The 7,934-nt window shown below is 33.8% G+C and overlaps 1 non-coding gene across 16 annotated transcripts in view; it reads right to left on the bottom strand.

Annotated features, from left to right (window-relative positions):
• LOC106764827 overlaps positions 1 to 7,353 on the bottom strand; it is a 16,861-nt gene extending 9,508 nt beyond the window's left edge. For 2 of the 16 annotated variants that reach the window (XR_001375988.2, XR_002668332.1), the window contains exons 1-8: positions 6,827 to 7,347; positions 6,607 to 6,683; positions 6,301 to 6,359; positions 5,988 to 6,055; positions 5,788 to 5,864; positions 4,882 to 5,675; positions 4,709 to 4,797; positions 3,190 to 3,291 (exon numbers count right to left, since the gene is read on the bottom strand). This is a non-coding gene — a transcript (uncharacterized LOC106764827). Of the gene's footprint in view, positions 1 to 3,189; positions 3,292 to 4,708; positions 4,798 to 4,881; positions 5,676 to 5,787; positions 5,865 to 5,982; positions 6,056 to 6,300; positions 6,360 to 6,606; positions 6,684 to 6,826 lie in introns of all 16 variants that reach the window. The other 14 variants (XR_002668345.1, XR_002668338.1, XR_002668341.1 and 11 more) reach the window with 14 other exon arrangements.
• Between the last annotated feature and the right edge of the window lie 581 nt (positions 7,354 to 7,934).

Genomic DNA, 7,934 nt, shown 5'->3' with positions numbered 1-7,934 from the left:
AGATAGGTTATACCCCAGATAGGTTATATCCCAAATAGGCTCTACCTCAGATAGGCTCTACCCCAGATAGGCTCTACCCTAGATAGGGATAGGCACTATCCCAGATAGGCTCTACCCCAGATAGGCTCTAATCCAGATAAGCTCTACCACAGATAGACTACCCCAGATAGTCTCTACCCCAAATAGGTTATATCCCACATAGGTTCTACCCAGATAGGTTCTACCCCAGATAGGTTCTACCCCAGATAGGTTCTACCCCAGATAGGTTCTACCCCAGATAGGTTCTCCCCCAGATAGGCTCTACCCCAGATAGGCTCTACCCCAGATAGGCTCTACCCCAGATAGGCTCTACCCCAGATAGGTTATACCCCAGATAGACACTACCCCAGATAGACACTACCCTAGATAGACACTACCCTGAATAGACACTACCCCAGATAGACACTACCCCAGATAAGTTCTACCACAAATAGGCTCTACTCCAGATAGGTTATACCCCAGATAGGTTATACCCCACATAGGCACTACCCCATATAGGCTCTACCCCAGATATGTTCTACCCCAGATAGGCTCTACCACAAATAGACTCTATCCTAGATAGGCTCTACCCCATATAGGCTCTACCCTAGATAGGCTCTACCCAAAATAAATTTTATCAAAGATAGACTCTACCTATATAAATTTTGTTTCAAAGATTTTATTTTTGGTAAGATAATAAATATTATTTGGAAAGTTTCTCTTAACAACTAGATAAATGTAGGTTAACTTAATATAGTTTAAAAATAGGTTTAAATCCTTTTTTTGTCCTAAAGGTTGACATTTTTAAAATATGGTTTGATACATTTTTCATATCATAGGGACTAAAGGTTGACATTTTTAAAAACGGGGACTAAAGGTTCAAATTTTTAAGGGTTTTTAGTGGTTTTTGAAGCATTTATAAATTCTTTTAGGGCTTTTTAGTGGTTTTTAATGGTTTATAGTGATTTTTGAGAGGTTTATAAGTGTTTTTAGAGGTTTTTAGTGTGTTTGAAGGCTTTATAATAGTTTTTGAGGGGTTTATAAGTGTTTTTAAGGGTTTTAGTGGTTTTAAAGGGTTTATAATGGTTTTTGATGGGTTTATAAGTGTCTTTAGGGATTTCTAGTGATTTTTAGGGATTTATAATGGTTTTTTGAGGACTTTATACGTGTTTTTAGGGGTTTCTAGTGGTTTTTAAGGGTTTATAATGGTTTCTAATGAGTTTATAAGTGTCTTTAGGGTTTCTAGTGATTTTTAGGGGTTTATAATGGTTTTTTAGGAGTTTATACGTGTTTTTAGGGGGTTTTAGTGGCTTTAACGGATTTATGTTGGTTTTTGAGGGATTTATAAGTGTTTTTAGGGGTTTTTAATGATTTTTAAGGATTTTTTGTGATTCTTTTTGAGTTTATAAGTGTTTTAAGGGGTTTTTAGTTGTTTTTAAGGGTTTATAAGGGTTACTAAGGATTTTTACTGGTTTTTAAGGGTTTAAATTTGTTTTTTAGGGGATTATAAGTGTTTTTAGGTTTTTTAGTGGTTTTTAAGGGTTTATAGTGGTTTTTGAGGGGTTTATAAGTTTTTAGGGGTTCTTAAGGGTTTATTATGGTTTTTAAGAGGTTTATAAGATTGTTTAGGGGTTTTTAGTAGTTCTTAAGGACTTATAGTAGTTTTTTAGGGATTTATAAGTGTTTTCAGGGTTTTTAGTGGTTTTCAATGGTTCATAGTGACTTTTGAGATATTTGTAAGTATTTTTAGGGGTTTTTAGTGGTTTTTAAGGGTTTATAATAGTTTTTAAGAGGTTTATATGTTTTTATGGGTTTTTAGTGGTTTTTAAGGGTTTATAGTGGTTTTTGAGGTGTTTATAAGTGTTTTTAAGCATTTTTGGTGATTTTTAAGGCTTTATAATGGTTTTTGAGGAGTTTATAAGTGTTTTTAGTGGTTTTTTGTGACTAGCAAAAGTTCTGGCACCATCATTGGCCATCTAATTGATGTGCCCAGCATGCCAGCGGTTGACGATGAGTGACTGTGAAAGGAAGAGGATTTGTTTGTTAACTTCCCCCGACGGTGAGGCTCGGCCTGGCCGTTGCGGTTGTTCTTCAAGTTTTGCATCTTGGTTACGAACCGTTAAGTAAAAAAGAAAGAATATTTACAGGAAAGGGTAAAGATGGACTTTGAGAAGTGTTTGTTCGACTGGCTCGACGAATCTCTATTTCAATTGGCAGTACCGACAATATCTGTGACGAGGGAAGCCGAGTAGTGAAGAAGAGCTTCGACTCGGTGGCTCTAGCTTGCGCCGGTTGGAAGCTCTCATAACCAGAAGGGTATAACTGTAATTTAAGGGCCACGAAAGAGCAAAATCGAAAAAAGAATTAAAAGAAGGTAGGGTTATGGCGGCGCTAAATACTTTCCATGTATCGATTTTCTCGGTAATCAATCAGTGATGACATTCCTTATAGTTTTGTCGCTTCTAGCCACTACAGGCCCCATCAGTCAATGATGGCATTCCCGGTAGTTTTGTCGTTTTTAGCCACTACAGGCTCCATCAGTCAATGATGGCAATCCCTGTAGTTTTGATTCAAGCCCCATCCTTACTTGATGGCAATCCAGTCCCTGGAGTTTGTCATTGTTCTCCTTTGTCAAAGTCATCCCACTTGAAGTTTCATAGTGTTATTTGAAGTTTCGCAGTTGTTTACTACTATCCATAAATTGATGTCAGTTGTTTGTCGATATGTGATTGCACATCTATTTGTCACACACTCTTGAAGACAGATCATATATTTCAAATTGAGCTTATTTATTCCAAGTTTGGTCCATACAATCTGTATGCTCCAGCTTGAGGGAGAGTATTAGAGATATTATATTTAGTTTATATTAATAAGGGAAATATAGTCCCTATATGTTTATTAGGGAAACATTGTTCTTATTTTATTTTATTCTTACATATTCATTTATATTTGGGCTTAACCCATATTTCTTTTATTATAAATAGAGAACCCTATGTGTGTATTTAACACACAAGGGAGATTTCTTCCTATTTCACACATAGAAATATTACAAATAAGTGATTTAAATATGAAGAATTTACCACAAAAAATGCATTGTATAGACATCTCTATTACGGTATGATATTCAAACTCAACAAAATGCTCAATTTATTATGCATAACTATAGCCTACCTGGCCAAGCCTTCCTCGTCAAGTAATGTTTCATCTTTCGTTTGTGAACATCATCCTCTTCCAATGCTAATGCCTGCAGTACTGCATGGTGCCTTTGCAAGGCTGAAGATGAAAAAAGCTTATTTTTACCATCAGGAATCAGAATATCTTTTCTTTAGTCAAATGGGAATAATAATTAGAAGTAGAACAAGACACATATTGTAAGTAGCTAATCATCATACACTATAAAGAAATTAAAAAAAAAATAAGTAAACAGACACAAAACATTAAAACGTTATTATGAAGTTAATATTTCTACAATTTATTGATTTCATCGAGTAAAATATCAACAAAAGGTCTAATTATTGGGTAAAGCTAATGGAATGGAGTGTATAAATGCAATGCTTTTCAACAAAAAAATAATAATAATAATTGTGGGGTAGATGGGATGGATTAAAAAAGGATGAATTTGGCATACTAAGGAAAAGATGAGAGATTCTTGCCTTTGGTCATGTAAATGCAGTGATAGCTCAATTTTTTACTTTTATTAATCAATATATCCTTTTCACAAATCAATTTTGTATCTAATGCAAAAATATGAGGCTCTTCGAGTTGCTTATGTTGATGAGAATTAATAGCACAATAGGATTAATATTATTAGGTTCAGGTCTGCACCATAAGATTCATATTAGGTTTTTACCTATATTTGCACATTAACAGTTTTTGCACCTAATTTCATTTACTAACCATATTTTCACTTTACGATGACTACCCTAAACTTTAATTAATCAAATTTACCTGGACCAAATATTAATACACCCTATCCCCTGCCATTAAGCCACACCACTGTTAAGACTATAAGGTCAGCGTAATAACTATCTTTACACATTAAATTCTTAAATAACAATATGCAGATCATATACCCGAAATGAATTTTACTGCTACCAACCCCATAAACTAATTATAATAAGATACATCCATTAATCATAGACAACTAATTCTAAGCACATAAGACTACCCTACTTTGATGCAAATATATTCTAATTATAACAAGATACGTCCATTAATCAATATATTCCAAATTTCTGGTCAAGTTCTCTTTAAAGTGAGATATGGCAAAAATCAATAGAATTCGAACATAATTTCTTATCTATGCACCAAGCTTATTATAGATACCATTTTCGGTGAACATGGCAACAAACAAGACAACACCATAAAATCCAAAATAAATGAAACTCATTCATGAGAATCAACCATATTAATATTTAGAAACAGTCATAATAAAACCAGAACTATATTTAAGAGAGACTAATAAGGAAAGTGATTCAAAAGATGAAATATACATGGAGACTAGCTCAGGAACTGATGAGGATGAAATATACACATGAAACATTCACCTCCAAAACAAAGTTTAAATGGTCGACAACAAGCAGACAACAATTATCTTATTGGCTCTGTTTGAATTAAAAAAATTGACTTTTAATATGAAATAAAAGTTATCCAATTAAAAGATAGTAGTAATATAATTTTGAAAACATACTTGTCTGTGTGAGTGATACTGAAATTATTGACAGGGCAGGCATGCACTCCACTACCAAATGGCATGAAAGTATTGGGCTTTGGTGCCACCTATGCAAACAAACAACAAACATAAATAGTTGTTCTTGCCTGTTTCAAAATGATGACTATTAAAGAAAATAGATGCACATTTACCAATATGCAACGACCTTTACACTTGACGGGAGCCCACACCACTCTTCATCTCTTCTTCTATTTCATCTTTTTTGTTTAACCTGCACCGTATCATATCAACCTTTTTTGTTTAACACATGGCTATTAAAATTATTAAAAAATAAAATAAAAAATTATCTACAAAGTACTACAATGGAGGGTGCAACAAACTGGGATCCTGTTTGTTTAAAAACATCAGATGAGGTGCAAAATATCTAGAGTCAAATGAAACTTCTTGACCAAAAGGTTAGTAATGCTTCTGCTGTATCTGCTCTTGAAGCTGAACTAGAGTAGGCTCGTGCACAGATTCAGGAGCTTGAGACTGAGCGCCACTCCTCCAAAAAGAAACTTTTTCTTGAAGAAAGTGGGTGAAGACAGGGCCTCAAGGCGAAGCAGAGAGCATGAGAAAATTCGTGCTTATGTTGATGACATTAAATCAGAGTTGAGTGGAGAAAGGAAAAGCCGCCAGAGGATTGAAATTGTCAATTCCAGACTGGTTAACGAGTTAGCTGATACCAAGTTAGGAAGATGTTGCAGATAGCTGAAGTGTGGCGTGAAGAGCGTGTTCATATGAAATTGATTGATGTCAATGTTGCACTTGATGAAAAGTACTCACAGACAAATAAATTGATTGCTGATTTGGAAACCTTTGTCAAATCAATGAAGAGTATATATAATTTGCTATGCAACAAATAACAATATACAAAATCTTTAAGCTTGGCATCTGAGAGAGCTCAGAGGGAAGATCTCCTGTAAAGTTGTTGTTGTCAAGAAGACTGCAAGTCCAGAAATATATCTTGTCAACAATATATAGGCTTGCCAAATGGACGATAAATAAAACCAAGAAAAATATGTCAATAACTGCAATCACGTCACCAAATAACTTACAGGTGAAGAAGGCTTCCTAAGCTGGAAAGTTGTGGTGGTATTTGCCCACTAAGCGAATTGTTGTTCATGTGACTGCTCTAGTAGGGGAAAGCACTATTTTTATTTCGTTTCTTGAGAAAGAATAACGAAGGTAGAAAACAAACAGAGAAAAATTCAAGTAACAAATTTTTAAAGTGAAGTATCATTGTAGAGAACCTTACAAATGTACAGTGGTGTTTAGTTTTGCAAATGATAAAGGTATAGGTCCTGTGATATTGTTCTGATCTATCTGCAATCGAATCAGGAATGTGATTATGGAATTGTTCTGCATATATAATTCTGATATAATAGCAAGATCCAAAATAAAAATGCAGCAAGACTAATATAAAACTTCCTAAATTGCATAAGGAACAACATTGATTAGACACAAAAGACTATTGCTAATTTGCATAATCTAATTTTCGTCCAAACCAAAAAAAAAGAAGCCCAAATCAATTTAGCCAACAGACAACAGAAACAAGTTTGACAACTTACAACTACAATAACAGGTATGCAGACAACTTTGCTTTCATCTTTGAACCACACAAGTTGAGCTGGAGACATCAAGAACAATAATCAGTAACGTGAAACAACAAATAAAAGGAAATTGGCAACAAATCAAGCTCAAGCTGAGCCCTAGCAAAATAACAAAACAATGCCCTTTAGGAGACTCAGAAATGGTTTCCAAAAAACAAAGGTTGTGTCGAAAGCTTTCGGCACATTATTGGCACATTATTGGCAATTCAAAGGACTAAAATAACACATAGGTTGATGAAAGGAGAGAGAGGGAGGTGAAAATACCTTTAACTTTCTTTTCAATCCGGGCCTGGCCTCACCAACCATTCCAGCAGCCACACCAACACCAATCCAAGAAAACCCTAAATCAATTACCAAAAAATCAAGAGTAAAAACCTAAATTCTTTGCCGTTTTTGTCAAAAATGAAACCCTAAATCTATTCTCGTCCTCCATCATTCTACTGCAAAATAAAAACAAAAAAAAAAAAGGAAAGATGAAAATTACCTGCAATCTGAGATGTAGGTTTGGAGGTTGTGCGAGGAAGACGATAAATGACTCGTGATTCAGTGGTGGCGAGATGATCTTGCTGTGATTTCCTGCAGGTTTCGCAGTGGCTAGGTTTGGTGCTAATGGTGGTCGCGAATCTTGGAGCTACGATGAGTGGCTGGGACTTTGGTGGAACGAACCTCGGAGGTGGCTCGTGGTGGTACTGCGTGAATAGGTTTTCCTGTTGGTTGCAATGAAGAAGATGGTAGGTGGTTGCTGGTTCGTCACAGCGGCATCAGACTGATGGTGAGATCTGTGGTGGAGAAGACGAAGCGACGCCGCTGTTGGTTTGTTCAGATGCAGGTTGGTGAAGATGGATGCGTGAGGGTGGGTTTCGTCCTCACACAGTGGAGATTTGTGCTTCGATTGGGAGAGACAGGAAGGAAAAGAAAAAAAAAAATATTAGCAAATCGCGATTTGAAAGAGATAAGAAAGCGGGAATTAAAAAATTTTAGAATAATTATAGGCTGTAATGCATTCAAGAAAATAAAAAATCATAATCTAGGTGCGGTTTCTACAAACCGTGAGAAATTTTGGGGGGTTTTTCGAAAAATCCGCCGAAAATTCAAGGGGTTTTATAAAACCTCCAAAAATAAACCCCAACTATTATTTTTGTAGTGTAATAATAATAATACTACTACTAATACTAATAATAATAATAATAATAAAAATAATAATAATAATACTAAAAATAATAATAATACTAATAAAAATAATAATACTAATAAAAACAATAATAATAATAATAATAACAATAACAATAATAATAGTTATAATAATGATAGTAAAAATAATAATAATAAAAATATCAATAATAATAACAATAATAATGATACTATAATAATAAAGAAATAATAATAATAGTAATAATAATAATACTAATAATAAGAGTAGTAGTAAGAATAATAATACTAATAATAATAATAATAACAATAATAATAATAGTAATAATAATAATAAAACTAAAAATAAAAATAATATTCATAATAATAATACTAATAATAATAATACTAATACTAAAAAAAATAATACTAATAATGATGTTAATAATAATAATACTAATAAT

The sequence above is a fragment of the Vigna radiata genome, chromosome 6, assembly GCF_000741045.1.
Source record: "Vigna radiata var. radiata cultivar VC1973A chromosome 6, Vradiata_ver6, whole genome shotgun sequence".
Lineage (NCBI taxonomy): Eukaryota > Viridiplantae > Streptophyta > Magnoliopsida > Fabales > Fabaceae > Vigna > Vigna radiata.
Note: the sequence above shows the minus strand (reverse complement) of the source record. Positions and strands in the feature narration are given on the sequence as shown.